The sequence below is a fragment of the Cyrtonyx montezumae genome, unplaced genomic scaffold, assembly GCF_038088225.1.
Source record: "Cyrtonyx montezumae isolate F1298 unplaced genomic scaffold, pur_monq_1.0 scaffold_3, whole genome shotgun sequence".
NCBI lineage: Eukaryota > Metazoa > Chordata > Aves > Galliformes > Odontophoridae > Cyrtonyx > Cyrtonyx montezumae.
Window position 1 is genome coordinate 41030989 of NW_027072034.1, and position 13814 is coordinate 41044802.

General features: G+C 40.8%; 1 long non-coding RNA gene across 1 annotated transcript; it reads right to left on the reverse strand.

Annotated features, from left to right (window-relative positions):
* Positions 1 to 1016: 1016 nt before the first annotated feature.
* LOC136053358 (uncharacterized) lies at positions 1017 to 2887 on the reverse strand. The gene is made up of 3 exons (XR_010622623.1): positions 2769 to 2887; positions 2591 to 2679; positions 1017 to 1116 (listed from the first exon to the last, which is right to left on the reverse strand). It is a non-coding gene; the product is annotated as an uncharacterized LOC136053358 (long non-coding RNA).
* Positions 2888 to 13814: the final 10927 nt, after the last annotated feature.

Genomic DNA, 13814 nt, shown 5'->3' on the forward strand with positions numbered 1-13814 from the left:
ACCTTCTGAGAAAACCTATAGATCTACCCTGAACGCTGTGGAGTTGAACAGGGACATGCAAATTCATCTTGGCTGCTGGAAGCAGAAGGAATTGCTGTGAAGCAGTCATTCCTTTTAGCCCTGTGAGAGATTCCACAGCATGCTGCACTTTGCAATGCACACATACTGTTTATCTTGCTTTCAAGTCTATTTCTGTCATTTCCAAGAACTTTCAGGTGAGTTTGGGAAACAGTGACCCAAAATAGAGTTTGAAGTGGCCAGACATCATATTTTTTCCATGTAAAATTAAGTGAACAGTGTTATGCTATCATTAAAATAGTCAGAAGTCCTGCCAACTTTACAGAAACAGTGACTGAACACTGTCTTCTTGGCCATGTTGTAAATGGTTGCAATGCTTAATATTCACAGTGTGAGAAAAACCTTAATTAAAAATACTTCTCTGAAAGTCTCAAATGCCAATAGTTTTTCCTGAGGTCCCTCTCTTCTGAAATGTAGTCAAACTACATTTGAGAAGTTGGGAAACAATTTAGTAGAACAAAAAGGGTTGTCTTGAAGTAATACCAGAGAAGGGGACTTTGAAATTTACGCTATCCTTTACCTCTAACTTGGAACCAAAATTAGGTGATCTAAGCTGCTAGAACATCTAACAAAAGAAACTGATAAATGAGCTTTTAAAGTACATACCGGTTCAGTTAAATATGGGAGTCTTTCATGCTGTGGATAACATGGCTCTTCAGTGTAGCTTGGATAATGATACCAATACCTTTAAAATTGTGTTATTCTCTTGCTCTTTTAATGTATTTTTTGCACTGACCACTCATACAGTAGAGGTGACACTGGTAGAAAGCTCAAAGACAGTAAAGTCTGCTCCAAGGGCTAATGAGGCTGGTGGAGAACCCATGCTTTGGACCGAAATGTTAGAAATATAATAAAGTCAAGCACATAATGTAGTGTAAAGGATTTGGTTGGTAAGGGAAATGTGATCCATGATAAATCTGACCTTCGTTTACCTCGTTGAATCAATCTCCTTATTCGGTGTGGACTATAATCAGTTCTGCCATCTGTGTCTCATTGTTAAACCAGTGCCGTTTATGTTTAGTCAGCTGTGAAAAGGGACTGAGAGAATAGTTCCTTCAGTACAAGGTGTTAATGTCATTCTCCCACACACGTCTACTTAAAAACAGAACCATATTTCCTGATAGAGGCTCTTCAACTTAAAGGTGAGCAATCTGAATCACAGTTCACCTGGAATGGACATTATTTTTTGCTTGTCTTACATAAGGACAACCAAACTCAAATATCACTACAGTCTCCTTTCTCTTTACTCAGGTTTAAAATTGCACATAGGCTTTATCTTAAGATGGAAGCAAAAGGCTGATCTATATTAAAATGTCTTGCTAGTTTACCTTCAACTGATATAGACATCAAAACTCGAATATAGATAAAGTCACTCTAGTAAAAATACATGCCTTTTACCTACACAACTTGGTTTGCAGAGCTGATTTAAACATATTGAAACAGAACTCCTTCTGTGACACGAGGAATGTCACCACCTACAGGGTTTGTCATTTTAATTTTACAGGCATCGCTTCAGGTGGCCCTTAGGCTAAGTTCCAGTCACCATCAAGGCCTGATGATAAAATAAAGGAATTCTAGGTGGTGCATAAATCCTGTATGTGAATTAATCTTGAGTGTTCAGGCTTTGTTGGGAGATGTCAATGAAAGCAATAGCTATTTAATTTAAATATGTATGTATAATGATGCTTCTAAGCACAGGTAAAGATGGAAAAGCAATGATATTGATGGACAAATGCAAAAGTCTAAACAATCAAGGTTTCAGCTACTATAGTTTCCATAACACCACTGACTGCAGGAAATTCAGAGCGATGTGCATTTGTTGAATCGTTGGCTGTATTCTAAAATGACAGGATTCATTCAGTGGGTACAGAGTGAAAGCCAAGATGTCATGGCATACAACATGAGTCAACATAGAGATCTTTTGTCTTCTCTTTCTGGTCAACCTTACATTTCATTATTGCTTTGTAAGACAACGGAGAGATTTTCTCTGCATTGTTTGTGGATTTTTTTTATTTTATTCTTTTTTGGTCAGTTGTTTTTTTCATTAAAATCCTCCAGGAAACAAATCTCTCTTGTTTTTATCCTAAAACGCATAAGCAATGCTATGTCTCATAGTCAAGCTTAGTGCTGGCCTCACTGAGAGCAATAAAAACTATATTTGATACTACCGGGAATTAGGAGCAGAATAGCAATGCGTATTGATTCCCCTGCTTTAAAACACACATCTTTTTGATAGTGAAGACATAGCACAGTCTCTGTCCCAGCTGAGAGCAAATCCCGTAGCAAATGGGACCATTTGTTACAGCTCATGGAAATGTGTTGCGCTCCCTAACATGGGGAAAAAAAGTAATAAAAACGGATGAATGCTCTTCCATTTCTCTATTTGTTCAGAAGTCTAGATAAGAACGCTTTAGAAGATAAACTATTAATTGGTGCATTTCTCAATAATTTATGATGATAAAATGTGTGATAAAATCTGTCAGAGAAAAGGATTTTCTTCTTGTTTTCTCACCTTTAAGCTACCAGGAAGGCTAATGCTCTTGTAACCTTGCTTGAAGAGTCATTGGAGACCTCACATGTTTGCTTTGAACTTTTTCTGCCCTGAAGAAAGAGAGAGAGATAAATTTTCTCCAGAGTGTTTTCCAGTACTTGAGTTAAAATCAAAACCAAACAGTGTGAATGAAACTCACCTTCCTCTCTTTAGTCGGCATTTATTTGCATAGGTTTTTCTGACGTCGTTATCTTTGCCTGAGCTCCTTTGTCTAGAAGCCAGAGACTCGGAGGAATCACCCAGAAAAGGGTGAAACAAGATGAATTTCTATCATGACACAAATGAGAAACTTCCCCCTCTTACGTCCCAGGGATATATGCCTCATTTGATCTTTATAATTAAAGAGAAGGAAAAAGAACATGAAGCTGACCTTCCTCGCTTCCTTGCATAATCCACTATTAATAACAATGCCTTTTTCTGCATGGTTCTCACATGTCCTTAGATATTCTAGAAGAACAGGATAAGCTTAGCTTGATTTATCAGTGACATTGTTCCCTGACCTTACAAAAAATGCTGTCTTTTAACCCACTCTGAGGAAAAAAAGTTTCTAAAGGTGGGCAAAATAGTTGCCATAGCCTCCAGGCAGCAACGATGTAAACGCTAACAAGTTATTCTGGTTTTACGTGTCTATTCACCTTTATATAAATTCTACCACCTCTGCGTCTCATGCAACATGTGTTAATGCTCGGGAAGTTCTTTTGGGCCCCATAAACAGTCCCATAATGTACTTGAATGTGAACTGAAATAGTTTCCCCTAATTCTCCGTTGCCTATTTAATAAGCATACTCTTGCTCTGCGCAGCATTTACGTAGCATCCGGTTTTGCCACCCATACACAGTCCCCCATTTTATAACCCTTTTATTTAAATTTAGCACAATAGCTTGGATTGTGACAATTCCTTATTCAGATTCAGGGAAAGTAAAAAATGCAATCTCTTTCTGTGAGGCCAGCTCACATCTTGAGCCCATATGTTTGTGCGTGAAGGAAAACTGGAGCTGGTGCCCCCCATAGTGAGCAGATTAAGGCAGGAAAGGGTTACAGTAGTGATAGGAAGGACGAGGGGCAATTGAATCTGTAAACGTTATTCTTTGAAAAGGGTGAAAGGGTGCAAGACAGAGAAAAGAAGCCAGCACTCAGCCACCTCATCCAGAAGCAAAAGCAGCAGCAGCTCCTCATCACAGCCCCATGAGCCCAGTACTGATGCATGGAGGACCAGGCAGGCTCTAGGCATCCCTACTGACTAACAACTATAGAGTAACCCAAGAAAACCCTACGTGATTTCAGCATCGGGAACAATACGATAAGGCACTTTATTTTTAATGGGGACATGCTGCTACAGTTTAGGGAATAAATGTGCAAATGTCAAGGAGCTGTAGGAAGAGCACAGGAGCAGAAAAATAGTATATTAGTGGTAGCAAAGAGAGACAAGATGAGCTGGAAAATGGCTAGAAAGTGATAAGGAGATAACAAAGCTCACACCATGCCTGATGCTTTTTCTTTAATGGGTATTACATAAAAAACAGAAAAAGGTCCTGGAAGAAAAATATATACTTTTTCCCATACTTGTTCCTTCAGAGGATGAATAAGTTCCAATAATGACCAGGCTATGAATTCACCTTTCTTCTCCTTTCTTTCTTTTTCTTTGAGGGTTTAGGAGGCTGTGGGAGCACATATTCTTACTTAGTTTGAAAGGTATATAAAAATCTCCATATGTTACTGGCTGCATTTTAAGACTCCGGTTCGTTTCTGGGTTTTTCTGTTGTTTTGTTGTTGTTGTTGTTTGTTTGTTTTTAATTATAAATCATCTCTTTAAAAAACCCACAGAACTTCATATGAAAAAGTAAGGGCACAAAGGGCTCCACAAAGCACTAAGTGCAGAGCAAATTAGGGTCTGACAGCCGTTGTTGCATCTGTCTCCAAAGTAGTGGCAGCTCTGAGCTGTTGCAGTTTGCACACCCACAAGCATAGGCTGGAAACCTACAAAATTTTGCCCAAATGATAAATTCTGACAGGTGGCTGCAGCCATGCTACACCCAAATATCTCAGCAGGAACCCACCTGTTAATGATCCCACACCAGAGTTTAGCAGGGAAAGGGGCAGACTGCAGTAAGAGTCTCTGGACTCGGTCCTGGCCTCTCCTGCACAGAGCAGATGAACAGCTGAGAGCTGAGCAGCAAGGAGTTGTCCGTGAGAGAGGTGCCCGTTCCCAGCCCAGCAGTCACACACACAGGAATGAAAAATAACAACCGAAAGAGCAAGGTTTCATGTTAACACAATGGCTGGAATTCAAGCCTGAAACGTTTCAGGGCTTTGTTTTGTTTTTTTTTTCTTTCTGTTTATATAAAATTTATAATGCAAATACAAGCATATTCTTGCACATGGTGCCTTGTGGCTCTGTTTATAATTTGACCATCATTTTCAGACCTGCCTGATTAGTACTAGGCCACTAAATTCAGACTCACATTTCTAAACAAACATCTCCTTTTTTACTGCTGTTGGAAGTGCTGAAGTCCTCCTGCCTTTCCCCACGGCATGTGTAGGATGGTCTTGCCTTTTAGCAGACTCCTAGGGCGAGGTAAAACAAATAGTTGGCCGTCATGTAAGAATCTCAGAAATGTGGCCTCCGAGGATATCCTGGTTTGGGCAGAGGTACTGCTCTTCCCCCACCTGAGTTGCTCTGGTGGAGTATTTTGTGAATTTAGGGCGATAGGATCACACAAAGTGGGGTTGAAAGGGGCCATGTGCCCCCATCCCCTGCCCGAAACAGGGCCCAGTGAGGAGTGATAGCTCAGGCACGCAGCTGCAAAGAAGCAGGGCCCTGTCTGCCCTGGACACTGCCAAGCCGTCATCACCCTCATGGAAGGACACCTTGCAAGGAGCACATGCAAGGAGCCACGGTGAGTGAGCTCTATGTCCTTCTCCCAAAGGGTCACTCACACCGCCTGCAGCCACAGGAACTGCTCATACTCGAAATGTCCTTGCTGGCTGGACACTGTGTACATGCAGTCAACATTTTTGAAAACAGTGCTTCATGCCTTTGCCATTTTCTCTGCAAGACATTGTCCTCACCTCATTTCACAGGGGAGAGGAAGGGTAAATGCATTATTAATATGGAAAGCATTCAGATTTGGGGGGTGAGAAGCACCAGCATTTATGATTCATCCTTTGAATACAATATAAATTATTCAGGAACTGCACATCTCTCTTAAAAAGGAAACAAGAGGTTTTGGCCTAACTGAGCTGACAGGCTCCTAACGAGATGGGAAAAGCAAATAAATCCTAAAACATAAATGTGAAAACAAAAACCAACGTAAAAACAAATGAAAATCATTTTATATATCTCATTGGAAAGTTTGTCCATGGTGCATATTATGCACTTTAATAGTTACCCTGTGTGCAGACACTGTAGGAAGAAAAAAGTGTTCATTTCTTATGATGTACACTCATGTCTCTTGAGTTTTCCCTCGCTAAGTTCATTTGTTAACCTATTTTCTTTGCTTAATTGCTGTGTGTTCTTGGTAGGATTAAATCTCATATGTTTCCCAGTGTGCTATTTTGTAGTACTAAAAAAATAAACTTTAGGTTCTATGTGTATTGTAATGAAGTCTGTGGTTCTTTTAACATAGATTTTAATACGGCCAGCTCTGCATTCCAAAACTTTCACAATCTGGAGGAAACTTGTACTGAGAATTTGGGATCCACTAGACTTCATATTATTTTTCTGTTTTAAGGTCCCACTCTTTCACAGCTGTAGAGGCTTTGAGTTTGAAAGAGGATTCATAAGTTCATAAGTTCATAGGTTCATAAGGTTAGAAAGGACCTACAAGATCATCTAGTCCAACCATCCTCCTATCACTATCCCTACCCAACTACTAAATCAAATCCCTTAGCACCTCATCTAAACGCTTCTTGAACAGCGCTAGGGATGGTGCCTCAACCACCTCCCTAGGCAGGCCATTCCAGTGCCTGACCACTCTTTCAGAAAAAAAATGTTTCCTCAGGTCCAATCTAAATCTTCCCCGGCGCAACTTGTGGCCATTCCCTCTCGTCCTGTCGTTATTTATCAGGGAGTCAATGTAGAATAACTTGGGATTTAAATTTGCTTTTCTTTTCAAACTTTTCACAAAGTACGAGGGAAAAAACAATCTAAACTCCTCATACATTTCCTTTCCAATTTACTTTGTTAACTGCAGTCTCTCCCACTCACTGCTGTACTTCAGCAAGGAAATTGTTCTGTCAGGTAGAAATAAAATGTACAGCAAGTACTTCACTGATCTGCTGGTGGGTCACATAGACACACCAATTTTTTTTCAGTAATTAGGAGCATTTCACGTGACTCCACTTTCTGTGGACAGTATTTCTAACACATTAGCCATCCATTTTAGGAAAAATACAATAGGTTTGCAACGGCTGTTCCTATGTACACGTGACAGCAGGCACCTGCAGGGAGCCCTGTGCCAACTGGCAGAGAGGTACATGCATGCATGCACAGCTTTTTCCACGCTGGTAACACAGACCTGCAGGAAACTTGCCCTTTCTGATTCAGACCAGCACTTCCATCAGATTGGAAGGCTCATTGCAGCACTCAGTCCTGCACGAGTGCATCCTGTTGGAAACTTCTTTCTCTAAGGCAAATGTGTATGCACACTGTGCATACACCTCCACGCATGTTCCCTGGGTTCAGCAGCAAAATGGTACAACTGATGTCATCTACCCGGACTGCAGCAAGGCTTTGACATGGTCACGCACTACATGCCGAGCTTCAAATAATCGTCGAATTATATGAATATTATCAAATTATATGAAGTGAATCTTCAAATAATATGGAAAAAAAAAGTAATTTTACGTCTTTTTGTTGTTGCTGTCGTTTATAAATTTGATCGCTGCATTTGCTTTTTTAAATTAATTTATAGACTAAGCAAAAGAAGATAACAAGCAAAGTTAGCATATACCATACCAGAAAGATTCAGACAATCTGTGTCTTTGTGAGCAATCAGGAAGCTTCCCTTGCAGCTCATCCTTATGGTAGGCAAGCTGTTTAGATTCTTGTGACACCGAGTGGAGGAAAGAGATAAAAAGTAATTAAATTCTATTTAGTGACCATATTGCAGTTGTACATGGTCAGACAGCTCTAGATTGCAGATATATCTTTCTAGCTGAGCTACCCATTACTCATACAAGAGTAAATATAAACACTGAGGAGTTCAGATGTAGACTGTTACTGAAACTGCATGATACCTGAAAATATTGTAGCTGCTCTCACTTCCAACTAAGTCCTAGTTCAGCTTAAGGGATAGGGATTTGTAAAACAGAGACCTAAAAACACCTGATCTTTTCTCTGTATTGAAAGTTACTGAGTAATACTCCTACTTTCATTTTGAAGCTGATTCTGTGAACGCTTAAAATTAGATGCTATGTTATTTGGTGAGTTTTTATTCATAGTATTTCTTTGTTAAAAACATTCTTTGCATAGCATATTTCTGAAGGTACTTTGGCCTAACATCATTTCAGCATCTGCCACCTTCAAGTTCTAATTGGGAAACAAATGACTGAACACACAGAAACACCACAAATATATAAAGACGCCGCTTCTATTCTTATCACAGAGAGCTTAACCTAAACTTGTTGATGTATAGAGATGGAAAACACAGCAGTCAGTGGTACAGTAGAACAAGCAGGAAACTGTTTCAATAGATTTTGAGTTTCCATCTAACTTTTCTTTCAAAAGCATTCAGTTTCTGGTAATATAGAAAATGGCTATTTTCACTTCACAGTTTTTATTTAAAACAAACAAACAGAAAACCTTAATCTTAATTAATCACTTAATCACTGTGTACCCAAGAGCACTTTCAGTTCCACTTTTGGTATATTTATGAAAATTCTGAGCTCGCCTCACATACCTCAGCTGCGTTTTTTCCATTACCCCATGGCTGACAGAGTTCAAGATGTCATTTATGTAAGTTAGAAATAGATGGTTACTGTCCTCTAAAAGAAATAGAAAAAACTTAGGGCTGAAGAGCTAATTCAGTTCTAAGGGTAAGTATAGAAACAATTGCATAATGAAGAACTCTAAATAAATGCCTCAGAATATTTCAAGTGGACTCACAGATTCATATTATTTGCTAGAAAATGTTGATTTCATTTAAATGAAATGTTATAAAATCTTGAAAATAAAGTAACAGGAGAGTTTACTGTAAAAAGTGCAGAACACCGTATTCTGTTACATTACCTCTTTTTGTCAATTAAAAAATAAAAGCCAGTAGTCTGCACTGAGCCAGTTACGTAAGGGAATCATAAGCAACTGCAGCTTATGAAAATACTGCCAGTCACAAATTTACCATGACATAATGCAGAGGAAGCTGTAGTTTGAAGTCAAAGCTGTCAAGTCTGCCTTTGGAAGCCTCAGAACTCATGGTTAAACTTAGCCACATTAGCAGACGTTCTAGGAAGATGTCCGAGGGGCATACAGGAACTACCTCACTTCTGCTGTCTTTCCTAACTGGTGCTTCTAATTCCAACGTTAAAGGAGATGCTGAAATAAGTGAGAAGAAAAAAAACAGTGAACGGAGAATCAATGTGATGAGGGGAGTGCAGCAAATATATGTAACCTCAGGCTAATGCAGTGAGCTTTCATATTGGAAGTGGAGAGGAGGAGGAGGAGGAGGGGAGGAGAAGAGAAGGAGGAGGGAAATTCTAGGTTACTAGCACTGACGGATTAAGTAGAGATATGAGATTTAAAAAATTAGGACAGTAAAGAATTAAAGAATCGCTTTTTGTTTCAATAGAGATTTGAACTGATTTATTGAACCTGTTTGTCCCTCACTGCTCAATCTTTCAAATTACCCAATCTTTTGGGACCTATGATAGTAAAAATAATTAAAAAAAAGATTACTTAATAGGGGGGCATTCATTCCTGTTCTATCCACTGTTTTTCCAATATTAGTAAGGCACCGACAGTGAGGGGCCTTATTATACTCCCGTTGAAGCAGTAGCATAACCACTGTTGATTTCAGTGGGAACAAGACAGACTAAAACAGACTTGATGCCTGGACACATTCATTTGAATACTCATTTTTTAAATACAGCTGAATGGAGTGTGGAATGTGGAAGTATGCTTTGAATTTTAAAATAACCACTAGAAGTGCATTTCAAATACTGAAACACTGCCCTTTGAACATTTCCTGGTACCGTATCTTACATTCACTCATAAAAATGCACTGAGTTTCTTCTCCCTTTTATGCATATCCATATAGGCCACTGGGCCCTGTGAACAGAGGTTGCAAACTGCATAAAGTCATCTGCAGTCATATGAAAATTAAGACTGAAAAGCAGGTCTGACTCATCAGCCTTATACTAGCTAAAGAGGTTCCTGATACTACATATTTCATTGAATATTCTTTCTTGGACAAAGTCCTTGAGAAAACTTTTGGCATACGAAAGGAAAACCCCAACTCCACCTTCAGATAAATACGTTTGCGTTATGCAAAGCTATTTTTATTTAAACTAGTCAGAAAGTCACTTTGCAAGCACCTGTAGAAATAATGCGAGTGCAAATTCAGAAGGCAAAGTAAACTTTCTCTGCTGTCAGAATACTGAGTTTTATTGGAAATGTGTTCAATACGCTGACAATTAGTTAGCCAACCAGACATTCGGCTCTTCAAAAATACTACTTCTCAGAAGCCTGCTTTGGATGATCTTAAGAGTAGAGATTGCCATTGCCATAGTTTATTCTTAGCCTATAAAATCATCATACAGGCCACAGCACTTCCTAGTGTTCTCTGAAACTCGGTAGCTGTGCTTGAGCTAACAATGCCGTTAAAGATCCACATCATTTGCTTCACTGGCTTGTTTTCTTTATTCTTAAAAACGTTTGCTACTTCATCCCTGACATCCAGCTGTAGGTTCTCCCTACAGCTGTGTGATAGATTGAAAAGTCCTCTGTTAGCTCTTTTCCCATGCGCTGGTTCTTCCAAACGGTTAAGTTACTTCATTGATAAGTTGAACAGATCGCTATCTTTGAAAATAAGCCATTTTCCAATCCTTTAGCCATTATCAGTACTCTTCTGTGTAGTCCCTCCAATTTCTCATCATCCTTCTCGAAGTGCAGATAATCGAGTGGGAATACTTTAGGAGTAGTCACACCAGTGCCAAACACAGAGACAGTAGAACCTCTGTTCTCCCTCCTAACATTTCTCTTTTTGGCTATCCAGAAATCACAGCCGTTCTTTTGGCCACGGCACCGCACAAGGCACTCCCATTCAGTTAGTTTTGTACCAGCATTAGCATCACTTATATGAGCTTTACAGAATTCTTCAACCTCCTATTCATTGCTCCTAAAAATGGCAGTTTGCATCTAGAAATGATGTCGCATACCTTGCATGCTTAAGTAGCTACAGGGACTGTAAGAAAAAAAAAGCCATTTTAGAATTCTTGAACCCCAAATTTTGCAGTTGGCAAAGGAAGCAACCCATATGTCCTGCATTTCAGATCAGTGACTCATGCTGTGAATCCTGAGTGATCCCACTGAATTAAGGGGAACCTCTAAGAGTGTAAAATATTATGCCATGTAATGTCAGTAGAAACAGGGAATTATCAGTGACTTCATTTACAGCGGTTTCAGTTTGAATCAGGTCTGCACTTCTGAAATGAGTCTCCTGATTCTCCCTGCTTGCCTTACTTTGGTAAACACACTGCAGAGCACTTTCTGAGCATGAGAACTGGATTTCCTCTGGGAAGAAGCTAAGCCAACAGATGTGCCTTGGGAGCATGCCCCAGGCACTCCAGCTGACAGCCAGGCAGTCCACTCGCCGGCCCCAGGCCTGAGGTGCATCTGGAGGCTGATGTTAGTGCAGTGCAGATGTTTGGCCCCTGCAAGCACTGTTTCATCTTTGCACCTGCACCAAGCTACATGCTCATTTGAGCATAGCTGCTGCTCTGGTTGCATGAAACTCATTTGCTTGCTCCTCTGTGTGCACTGGACCCGTCTTAAGGGTTCCCTGATAAATTCTCCATTGGGCTGCTCCCGTATTCTGTGTTAACAAGAGCTCTTCAGGAAGATGAGAAGTTCTCCACTGGCAGGATTCAGGCTCCTTGCCTGTCTTGAGCCACTTGGAGAAGCTGTTGGAGCTGTTGGTGTGACTGACACACCAGAGGGGTGGGATACCATCCAGAGAGACCTAGAGATGCTCAAGCAGTGGGCCCAGGTGAACCTCATGAGGTTCAACAAATCCAAGCACCAGGTCTTGCACCTGGGTTGAGGCAACCCTCACTGGCAATACAAACAGGGATATGAAAGAGTTGAGTGAAGCCCTGCCAAGAAGGACTTGGAGGTACTGGTGGATGGGAATGTGCCCTTGTGCCCTTGCAGCCCAGAAAGTTAACTGTATCCTGGGCTGCAGCAAAAGAAGCGTGGCCAGCAGGATGAGGGAGGTGATCCTGCCCCTCTGCTCTGCACTGGTGAGGCCTTACCTGGAGTGCTACGTCCAGATGTGGAGTCCTCAGTACAGGAGAAACATGGACCTATTGGAGCATATCCAGAAGAGGGCCACAAAAATGATCCAAAGGAATGAATGCCTCTCCTGCAAGGACAGGCTGAGAGAGCTGGGGCTGTTCAGCCTGGAGAAGGCTGAGAGGTGACCTGAGAGCTGCCTTTCAGTATCTAAAGGGGGCTGTAAGAAGGAAGGGGACAGACTCCTTAGCAGGGTCTGCTGTGACAGAACAAGGGGAAATGGTTTCAAACTAAAAGAGGGGAGATTTGTACTGGATATAAGGAAGACTTTTTTTTTTACAGTGAGGGTAGTGAGGCACTGTTACAGGTTGCCCAGAGAGGTGGTGGAAGTCCCATCCTTGGAGACACTCAAGGTCAGGCTGGATGGGGCTCTAAGCACACTGGTTTAGCTGCGGCTGTCCATGTTCATTGCAGGGGAGTTGGACTAGATGGCCTTTAAGTGTCCCTTCTGACTCAAATGATTCTGTGATTCTAGAATAAGTGAGCCAGGGCCACTCTCAATTTCAGAACTAATGTACCTCCAGAGTACCTGAGCAGTCCAGGTTGATTATACGTGGCTAACATCCCTCAAATCCACAACACAGCTTCTGTGCATGCCTGGCATCCCTGCAGGAGATCTGATCCTCATAATTCTTAAGGCTTTTCACTCTCTGCAGCCAGCCCCTGCTTAGAAGTTCTTTCTCTAAAACCTTTCATAGGAAGGAGAAAGGCTGGAAACTGTGAGCTGTCCCACATGCTTGCTCAAGCACAGCTGGGGCCATGCAACACTGTGTGGATGAGGGAGAACAAGGGAAGAGATCACCCCTCTGTTCTCTATATCCTAGACTGGCAGGAGGCCAAAATGTCTCTAAAGAGTAAATTAGAGCAACATAAAAAATATCTGTTCCATCTGGGTATCCTAAGGGACCCATTTAGCTAGCTCAGCCCATCATGTCAGCCCACTAAAACAGATTTGAGGAGCACAGATTACGTACATCAGAGTTTCTGATTTAGTTTACCTGAGGTAATAACAATTACACAGGTTCTACATAGTAAGCAATACATTCCATACAGCAAAGAAGGATGTTTCTCTAACTTACGTAGCAAATTTCATCTTGGAAGAATCACTGAATACATTCTTATCTTATATACAGAAGCAGAAATATTCTTGGCTCAACACTTAGCTAACACACAATGAGCCTGAGCAGTGCAAGATGTGCACTGAGCATGCAATAGCACAGGCAAGGAACTATGAACGCTGTGTCCCAGTCTAAGACTTCTGCAGAGTAGTAGCATCAGAATTGCTGTCAGAACTGATTAGATTCCTACCAGGTTAGATCTAATTCCAGTCCAAAGAATCCAGATCTTCACATCACAAAAAGGAGGATGAAAAAATATCACTGGAGACTGCAGGTGTTAGAAACCACATGAAACAAAAGTACAGATAGAAAATGGATAGGAAAAAAGAGGATAAGATTTTGCTCTCTCCACAAAAGTAAGAAACTTGTTGGTTGTTTTGACTTCCACAAGCTTTGCGACTAGGTCTCCCATTTTGCTTTTTGGTTTATTTTCTGCTTCAGACTGAAGAAACGTGACGATTATACAATACCTTCTCTCATGTCCATGAGTCCCACAAATAGCACTGTTCTACTCAAGGTCTGCTTGCACAAGTACTCATCAATTAAGCAAAAATTTCCA